Source organism: Oxyura jamaicensis, chromosome 2 (assembly GCF_011077185.1).
Source record: "Oxyura jamaicensis isolate SHBP4307 breed ruddy duck chromosome 2, BPBGC_Ojam_1.0, whole genome shotgun sequence".
NCBI classification, from domain to species: domain Eukaryota; kingdom Metazoa; phylum Chordata; class Aves; order Anseriformes; family Anatidae; genus Oxyura; species Oxyura jamaicensis.
The window spans coordinates 33,713,139-33,722,794 of record NC_048894.1 but is presented as its reverse complement, the minus strand read 5'-3'; the positions used below and the strand labels follow the sequence as shown (position 1 = coordinate 33,722,794).

At 43.8% G+C, this 9,656-nt stretch overlaps 1 protein-coding gene across 3 annotated transcripts in view; it reads left to right on the top strand.

The window, feature by feature from the left end:
• Positions 1-260: 260 nt before the first annotated feature.
• FAM126A (family with sequence similarity 126 member A) overlaps positions 261-9,656 on the top strand; it is a 43,758-nt gene continuing 34,362 nt past the window's right edge. For all 3 annotated transcript variants that reach the window (XM_035317114.1, XM_035317120.1, XM_035317118.1), the window contains exon 1: positions 261-380. The gene's annotated coding sequence lies outside the window, so the exon portion shown is untranslated. The remainder of the gene's footprint in view (positions 381-9,656) is intronic.

The window sequence follows — 9,656 nt, the reverse complement described above, 5'->3', positions numbered from 1 at the left end:
CCGTTTTATTCCAAAGCAATTCTCCGGAGCAGCCCGAGCAGCACAAAGCCCAGGCAGCAGGGACAGGGCAGTGCTTATAACGGGGATCTGCTGCCGGGAGCCGTGAGGCGGCTGCGGGACCCCCGCGGCGCCGCCCGCCCCCCCCCCGTGCTCCCTCAGAGCCCCGCGGCGCCGCCCGCCCTGCCCGCGGGCCGGCCCCGCCCCCCGCGGCGAGAAGATAATCCCATTGGCTAGCGTGACCGCGCTTCGCACGCCCATTGGCCGCCGCCGCCGTCAGGCAGCTGCCGCTCGGGCGGTGCCAGCCCTCCGCCTCCCTCCCGCCGTCGCTCCCCGCGGGCGAGCGCGTCCGTGAGCAGCGGAGGCGCCGCGGGGCGGGCGGGGTGAGTGAGGAGAGAGCCGGGGCGCGCGGCCGCTGAGGGAACTCGGCGGGGCCGCGCGGGACGGCGGCGGCCGTTGGGCGGCCAACGGCTGCGGGGAGCCCCGCACGGCCCGGGGGCAGCCGGTACGCGCCGGTACCCGCCGGGGTGGGCAGGGCAGGGCTGGGCAGGGCTGGGCAGCGCCCCGCCGGCTCCGGTCCTCCCCGTGCCGAATCCGTCCCCCGAGGGCTGCGGGAGGCGGCAGCGGGCTGGGGGCGGCGGGCAGACAAAGAGCTGCCCCCCGGGCGGGCACCGGGAGCGGTGCCGCGGCGTGCCGCCAGCCTCTCCGTGCCGCCCGTCCCTCTCCGCCTTTTATTTTTTAATTCTTTAGCGTTTTCCGCGCCGCGTCGGCTCGAGGCGGTGCGGGCAGGGGTGCGAGAAGTGGCAGCAACAGTTGTAAGCGGCGAGAGTTGGCGGCCGGGCGTCGTGAGGAGGAAGTGCTGCGGGAGGCTGTGCCGGGGGAGCTTTCGGTATTGAGCCCAGCGCGCCCCGAATCGCGCCCCAAATGGCACCACCGCGCCCCAGATCGCGCCAGCCTGCCCCGCGCCGTCTCTCGAAGGGGATATCCAACGCAGAAATAACGCCCGCGGGCTGATGCCTGCGATGCTGAGAGCCGCCCTCCTTGTTTCTCTTCCAGCTGAAGCCTAGCTCTGTCAGAAAAGTTGTGCGTCCTCCAGGAACAGGTTTGGGTACCCGAGGAGTGTGTGTCTTGTAACGCCGACCGTTCCTGATCCGAGTCGCCGATACACGCGACGACCGTAGAGGAATAAAATATTAGCTTCTATTGATTGCCGCTAAATAGTTTTGTCAGCTGCACGTTCAGGCTTAATGATTAGTGTTATTTGAAAAGCGACTTGAGCAAATGACACCGCGAAGGAGCAGTTTTATGTGGCAAAGTGTAGAGTGACGTTGATGATTGGTTGTCACTGCATTTAAAAGCCTTTTCTGCAGTTTTTTTTTTTTTTTTTTGCCTCTAGATGCTACAAAGCATCTTTTCAGAAGCTTGTGCCTTTCACAGCATGCCTTCCTCTGTGACAGTGCCATGCTTTTGTTGTCGTCTCCACCTTCCAACAAGTTCTCTTTAAGTTGTGAAAAGTCAGTAGGGTTGGAAAACTTGGTGAAATTAACTTCCAGTCTATTTCACTTTCATCAGTGAAATACTTGAGCTAATAGTAACAAACTTTAAAGTTGAGCTGCATCCATCTGGCATTGTGCTTGGATACATTTTTTCCTCCAAAGTAAGGAGACAACATGAAAATACTACTTTTGAAACGCAAAGCTCAGCTTCGTCTTTTCTGTGGTAAGCTCTGTGCGAGACAGGGTGCTTTTAACAGGCCTTTTAACAGAGGGGTGACAATTTTGAGGAAGTTCGTGTTGCTGCGGATGATTTATTAATTTTAGCGTTTCACTTCCTTTCAGTGTTGAGCTGTTTTAGGGGACATGTTAAGTTTGCTCAGAATGCTTCTTAGAAGGAAGAAGGCTTTCATGGGCAGAATCATCGCAAACTTCTGCAATAGTTACATATATGGGAGGGTCCTTTTTCACTTGGGAACGTTCATGGTAGACATGTTCACAGGCATAGCTGGATGGTTAAGTCACTTGGATTCTAATTTGTAAAGACTTGTATTGCAAACAAGAATGCGCGAAAGATATTGTGAGGCTAGGCCCTGTAAATGCTATGTGTCATCTGTATTTTACTTAGCACAATGGGGCTGGCCCTAAGCTCTGAGCCCACTTACTGATGCAAATGTTATGACTGTATCAAGCCTAGCAGTAAGTCACGGAGTTAATCTATTAGTACATTATCGCTCACAAGGAAATGGTATCTTGAAGCTTCTCTGCGTGTTCATGTCAAGAAATGCCTTTTCGTTAAATCCTACCTTAGGGTAGGTGGATTCTCTCTGATCTGTGACTTATTTTAGTATGTGCAACGTGAAAACCACCTTGCTCATTCTGGAGATTTATTTTACTATCATTAATTTTCAAACGTTGACTACTGTCTGCCTATTTTGATTAGAAAATAAATATGCATTTTATGAGCCCAACTCGATGCTACTTTGTTTCAGGTTCTGTAGAAGTTTGAGAAATCCGCATGATTTGTAAGAGGGAAGTCACAGTTCCCCAGCTTTCCTTTGGGACTGGGAGCCTGTGGAGTGCTTTTTATGTTTGAGGCCTCCAAATGACATTTGAACGAGTCTTTAATGTTTATGATGATGATAATATGCAAACGCGCTAGGTCTGTTACTCTTGCAGAGATCACCTGGCTGCTCTGCAAACATACAGAGCCTCCACTGGGAACAGCTTAGACTTAACTCCGTTAGTTGGATCGTCATGTTCATTACCAAGCCCTCATTTAGGTAAATGCCCTCTTTGCATGACCTGGCACGCTTCCTGTCTAGCAAATGCAAGATTGGGTGCAAGCTTATGCTGAAGTCTGCCGCTGGATTTGTGCAGGTACTTTTGTTAGCATAGATGGGGATTACGCAAGAATCGCTGCACTTGTGTGTTACTGAAGATATTAACAGTTATCAAGCAGTCGGTCTGCCAGAGTAATAAGCGTGAAGTTTAAACAGGAGATCCTGTCACATTATGCAGGAAACAAGAAGCCTGATGATATGACCTTCGCTGTGTGTATGCTCTGTCTCCTTAAGAGAACTAAGAGCCCAAATCTCCTACGCTTAAAAACAACAAAAATACACAATAAACAAAAACGCACACAAACCCTCCCAAATTGAAGATTGTGCAAATACTGATGCATAACAGCTTGATTGCTGGAGTGGCTGTGTGTAACCTCCTGGACTTCTGTGGTGTTATGAAAATACAACATGCTTAAAACTTACTGCTCAGCATATTGGTTTGGTTATGGTAGGATGGATTTGGAATTTCTTATTGTACTGGAATCTGATAGTTTGCTGTCTGACAGAACTATAGCTTTTCGTTTGCTAATGCTGTTCTGTTTAATCATGGGAGTATTAAAAAAAAAAATAACAGCTCAACCACACACAAAAAACCCCAACCCCCCCCACCCACTAAGTAAAATTGTAGGCATCATATCTTTTCTTTAAATCTGTGTTTTCTTTCTTTTATGAAGGAGTGGCCCTTTTGGCCACCTGCTGCCTTCAGCTGCCAGAATTGAAATGAGTAGTATTAAATGCACATTTGACAGTGAAGAATGTGTTGGAATTAAAACATTGTTTTATTATAATCAGTTAATTAGGAACTTAAATTGGATTAATATATTTGCAATGCTTCTTGAGATAATCTTGGAAGGCAATAACAAAGTGGTGTCAAGATGAAGACTGAAATCTGTGTCAGGTCAGTATAGTTGAAGAAAAAAACGTACTCAAGTATGAAAAATGTTTTTGAATTGTGCCAGGGCTGAAAGGCCCTGCTTAAAGCTTCCAGGGCACTCAAGCTCTGCACACCATTAAAATGATTTCTTAGTTCTGTGAAGCTGAGGGTTTTGCTTCTGCATCTGCTCTGACTGTAAGTGGTTAGGGTTCTGTCAAAATTGGTGTTGGAACTTTGCTAGCTTGCAAACTTGAATACTTCTGGTTTAGATTAAAAGCCAGCTGAAAGAGCCAAGCTTCTAACGTACTGCTCATCTAAAACGATGCAGGATATTAAGTTTTTTAGTCCTCCTGGTGAAACTGCTGTGAAGCCTTTGTCCTAATTAGGATCAGGTTCGAGACCAGCAGAATAAAAATAGAGCACTGGCTTACTCTCGTCAGGCGCCTTACTTATGGTGACTTCTTTAGCTGCATCCCCACGTGAACTTGCATGCTTTGGTAACAACTGGGGAGCTAGTGAATGAACGTAACGTGCCTTGCAGCCCCCGTGAACGCTGCAGCGCTAGGGACATGACCCGTCCTTGTCATCTCACTGTCAGAAATGGAAGAATGGTGCTGTGGTTATTTCAGGGTGATGAATTAAGGGCTCAGTTTATAAGGCCTGGTTGTAAATTCCAAATGGTGCACAAATTTAACGTGTGCTCGATAAACAGCTGTTATCGGGAACATTATTTATTAGATCTGGAATCAATAAAGCACGTGGAATTTGGACCATGCTCAGTAATCATCACTCTTGTGTATGGAGAGTGCCATGAAAAATGAGAGCATGCATGAAAACGTTTTTTACTCTTTTTTAAATGATCAACATTGCAGGAGAGTCGGTCGCATATCATCTGATTGCTGGGAGGAAGATTGGAAACAGGCTATCTCTCCAAAACAGATGTATGTTTGCATTCTTCTGTCTCTAGCTCCCGATGATAAGAAATGCTCTGTAGCAAACAAAGCACAACAAAGAGATGTAGGTAAAAGCAGTACTGGCTGAGCAGTTAAACACGCCTATTGCTGGTGCACGAGTCACCGAGTGTTTGCTCTCCATCCTGACTGGAATAAGTGCTCTTTCTCTAAATTTAGTGGCAGAAGCTTTGTGTGTTTGGGGTGGCTTAGAGAGCTGTTAAAGACAGCTCTCTTGGGTAAGAGTTAAGATACCGTTAGCATTTTGTTACTTTTTTCTATTTTGAAGCTAACCTTTAGCTAAAAATAGCATAGCATGCTCCGAAGCCACGCTGGATGCTAATTACCGCCCTTCAGTGCTTTAAGCCTTGCTGTCTCCTAAGGGCTCCTGTTGTTTGCACTGGATAAATATTTATGCTTCAGCAAGGTGCTAACTCCAACCTGATGAACAGTGCATATGACCTTAATATTTTTGTTAGTACTAAACACTACTATTACAATGTTTTATTGCAATCCTTTTTTTTTTTTTTTTTCTTTTTTCCTTTTATAAATGGGGAGAAGAAGCCCGTTATGCTCTAAATATGCAGCCTTTGCAAAATGAAATAGATTCTTGTGGGAAGATTTTTGATTGGAGGTAGAGAATTAAGTCGAATGCTCAATAATTAAGCTGTCTAGCAGTCTGAGTATTGTACACAAGCTAATGTTGGATAATAAAAGCTCTTCATGAATGCCTGGTTGATGGACAAGGCTGTACTATATCACTGTGGTTTGTTTTCAAGTACTTGAATCTATTCTCATTTCTAAATACAATTGTTTTGTACTTCTAATTAATTTTAATCCTATTGTATTGCTGTATCAAAGGAAATTACTCAAATATCAGTAAAAGTTGTAAGATGGCCTAATAAATATTAAAAATCTTCATTTAATAGTTTTTATTGCCATCTACCATCTCTTACCATTAGGATGCTTGAATGTTGTCAAGCAGCCTATCCTGTAAGGCATGCTGGGTGTGCTGTATGGTCTCTGTTTGTCTCTATAGGATCTTCAGGCAAAACATTGAAACTTTTTCCATGGTTAGATTTTTCCTTAGTGCTTGCTGGCTGAACGAATTTATGTGGTATTCTTCCAGAGGTGAAGCAGGTTCAAAATCAGGCTGCGACTTCCAACATTTTGTGTTGGGCTAATGAAGGGAAGGAAGCTTTTTGAAAGCACAGGGGGGAGCGATGGTCGAAGGGGCTTGGTACTAAAGCAACAATTTAACGTGTCTTCCAGTAACTTCACATTTTGGCAGTGAGATTCTGAATATTCTCCTACAGTTTGCAGCTAGTAGCACATCTGGCTGAGCCAGTTGCTTTCTGCTCAGTTAAGATAATACCTTTCTTATTGCTGTTCTCGAGGTTGTGCTAAAATACTTACAGGTCTCATGTCACGTGCTGGGGACATGCTACTACTTTTACTCAGTTGCAGCTTTTAGGCATAATAAGCTGTAGTCTTTCCACTTACATATTTCACACTCCCAATTATACTGACTCTATATATCAGGTCTAGAAAGACTAATAGGCTCTTGCTTTTTTTTTTTTTTTTTTTTTTTTTTTCCCCCTTTTTTCCCCCCTGCTTTGAACTGAATTCCCAGTGCAGCCGCCAGAGGAGCAGGTGATAGGCTTTTGACAGTAATTCTGTACATCTGCTCACACAGCTTTGTGAGTGCTTGTATAGTATTTACCAATTCCTCTCCTTGAGAAAACGTAATTGACTTTTCATAGTAAAGCTGAGGAGGGAAAAAAAAGTTGTGCCCCCATTTTCTCAGCAGCATTTGCATCATTACTGTGACAGGTATTTTCACCACAGCATTGCTATGCTGTCATGAAGCACTGTATTTGAGACAATCAAATTTGTCATGTCACTTTGTGAAACACACCAAAGGAAACATCTGTTCTGCAAAGTACTTAGTGATACTGCTTGAAGTAGCTGGATTTGTTTTCACCTAGAATTGTTTGAAGTTGGTCAAGATAGCTTGAAGGCTTGAGCTCAAGTTGTGTTGCTATTTCAGTAATTTCTGCAATTTCTTCTAGCACTTGCTAATCTACTCTAACATGATGCAGTCTCTGCTCCTTTGAATTTCTTTTCTGCCTTTGTAACTTTTTTCATATGTATTTTTAATATGGTCCTTTTTGTCTTGCATCAAAATTTAAGAGACTCTGAAGGATGTGCATTAGCAGTGGTTCCCGGAAGGTCTTAGTAGGATGTAATGGTTATTTGTGCGGTGATATTTCATGCTAAACTATTGGTACTGGCAAGCCGTAGATGTAATGGGAAAACCTGACACATATTTTTCACCTGAAACTTAAGCCTAACTAGAGAAGATCTCTGAACTGTGCAGTTCCCATACGTAATGCTTACATTCATTCCTTAAGGAAGTCATGGGTATCTTTGATTTGTTCCCGTTTTAGTGGTACTTAAAAATGTCCTATTTTGTTCAAGGAATGCTTGTTAGTTCATCTGTGTTCCCATGAAATAGTGGCAAGGGCTAACTTGCTTAACTCACCCATTTATGACCACTTTTCAGTGCAGAGAAGTGAACGTCCTGTATAAATTTAGTAGCCTTGGAGGATGTGGGTATTCTTGACATTGGGAGGAGAAGAAACCCCTGCTTGTACAGCAACCAGAGGAGCTGACTGAAAAGCGTGAATAGGAAGTTAACAGGGTGATGAAACCACCAGGAACCAAATGCTGCCACATTTACCCTTTAAGAGGTTCCTCAAATGTGACTGGTGGTTTAAATGATGGGATTATGATCCTTTTGTATCGTACAGTTACACCTCTCCCCTTGAAAAGAATGTCATACTGTTTGAAAAGTGGCCATTCACTGAGATTTTATTTGTTATTTCCTCATGTGATAGCTTGTTTTGCTCTTATTTCATTGCAGTTCCTCTATACTGCAGGCACGGCAGTTTTCATGAGCGTGATGCGCTTCCTAGGGCTGTGAAGCTGTCCTGCTCTCACTCTGCTCTGGTTCATTTGAGTCCACCGTGTCCCAAATACATGTGCAGTCAATGACCAATTTCCATGTATTGTCATAATTGCATCTGCAATTCAAATGACTTTTCAGTTGCCTCTCGTAAGCAGAATGCACTGAATCAGCTTCCAAGCTGAATTCCGTAGACTTCAGGTTACTGCAGAAACAAATTTTGATGACTTTATTGTTAGGCTACAGAAATATTGTCAGACTCAAACTCCTGAAGCCTGTGCTACAAACTAGGGCTCAGAGCTTGTAACCAAATATTGAAGTACTGATCACTTGTTCTAGAAATACTAGGTGTGGAAATCTTAAAGAATAGACTTAGAAACTCAGGCCTGTCTTGAGCAGAAGACATCTCGAGTTTTAGTGACCATGGAAGCAGGAAAAGAGAAATTGAACACGTGCTTATAATTGTTGTTTCTTTAAATCTTAAACATACTGAATTCTGAATGAGACAGAAGTGTGGGTCTTTCTACTACATTAAAAAAAATAATCAGGAAAGAAATGATGCTTTTCTGATGTTTATAAATTGTGTAAAATACACAAAGCTCTATATTGGTGCTGGAAAGTGTTGTTCAAATTAACGTGTCCAGTCTTCTGATACATCAGGCTTGTGTGGGAGAGCTTTGTGGGGAAGGGATGAGGAAGAATGAGAAAACTGCCATGTGGAGATAAAGCAGCCTTTTCCGGAAGCTATTTAACACAGTATTATGTACATTTATTGATGGATCATTTGAGTTCTGCAACTGAACAGAGTGCGATCTTCAACCACTCAAAGCAAACCAAGTCCTAAGATTATTGTCAGTGTTGATGTGCCCCTCTTCTGGAAAACGCAGCTTCCTATAACTTCTTTGTGACAAAATAAGCTACTGAACCAGTCATCAGTAGATCACCACAAGTCTCTTTTTGCTATAAAATGTGTGCTGTATTCCAGATAGCAATGCTCCTGCTTTTCTCTTTGGGAACATGGTAGAATGGTACTCTGAAGGTGATATTTTGGATGCAGTAAGTTATCAGGAACGCTTATGTTGTTGCATTGGTAGAGCAGGGTGATGGAAAGTGCAATAGCAGTTGTTTAAAATAAAATAAATGCTCTGGAGTGAGAATAAGAATCAAACCTTTTCATTGCAGTTGTATTTGATCATGTCTGTTGATGTCAGTGTACTATACTGCAGGCCTGCCCTGGGTAAACACACCGTCATAACTCTTCCTAGGGGTGCTAAGTTTTTGAAGTCTGTTTCTGGTCATCTTAAATCGCTGACCTATCCCAGAATTTATGCCGATAGTATAGTCTGATGCTTGTTTCAAATGCAGTGAGTTAGGCTTTCTCAGTTATGTATGGAACTGCTTTGGAAGGATAGTTCTTATTTGTGGGTGCACGAAAACTTAGGAATGCTTTCAGGAGTTCAGGCTGCGCATGGACCTTTCAGCTGGGCATGTATGACCGGCTGGCAAAGGAGGGTGTGATTTCAGAGCAGACAGTTCTCTTTAAATGGTTTTCATGCTAGTAATATTACTTTAAAAAATTAGAACTTACAACTTAACTAATTTTTTTGCTAAATAAAACAGTCACTTCTGGAACACCAGTAACTTTTGCAACCTAAATCTCAGTTTGTGGAGCTCCCTGCACCTCGTGGAAGCAGAAGGAAGATGTTGAAAAGAAGTCACAAGAGCTGCTACGAAATTTCTTTGTCATGGGGCTTGTGTAGGGTCTTCTACACTTAGGTTCTGTTGGCTTGTAAGTAGGCATCTCTGCCTTTCAAAATAGATAGGGAGTGGATACCTAGAGCGGTGTTGGAAGTAGGCAGAACCTCTTAAAATCTTCTTGCTCTCAGCTAGTGGAGTGAAGAGGTTTTGGCAAAGTGTTGCCTTCTTAATGTTGTTACTGAAGAGTAAAAGGTGTAGAGTATTAGAAGTGCAAGGGGAAGAGCCTGCTCCAACTCCTGACCATTTGTGAGCTGAGTCTTTGTCGTCTGATAA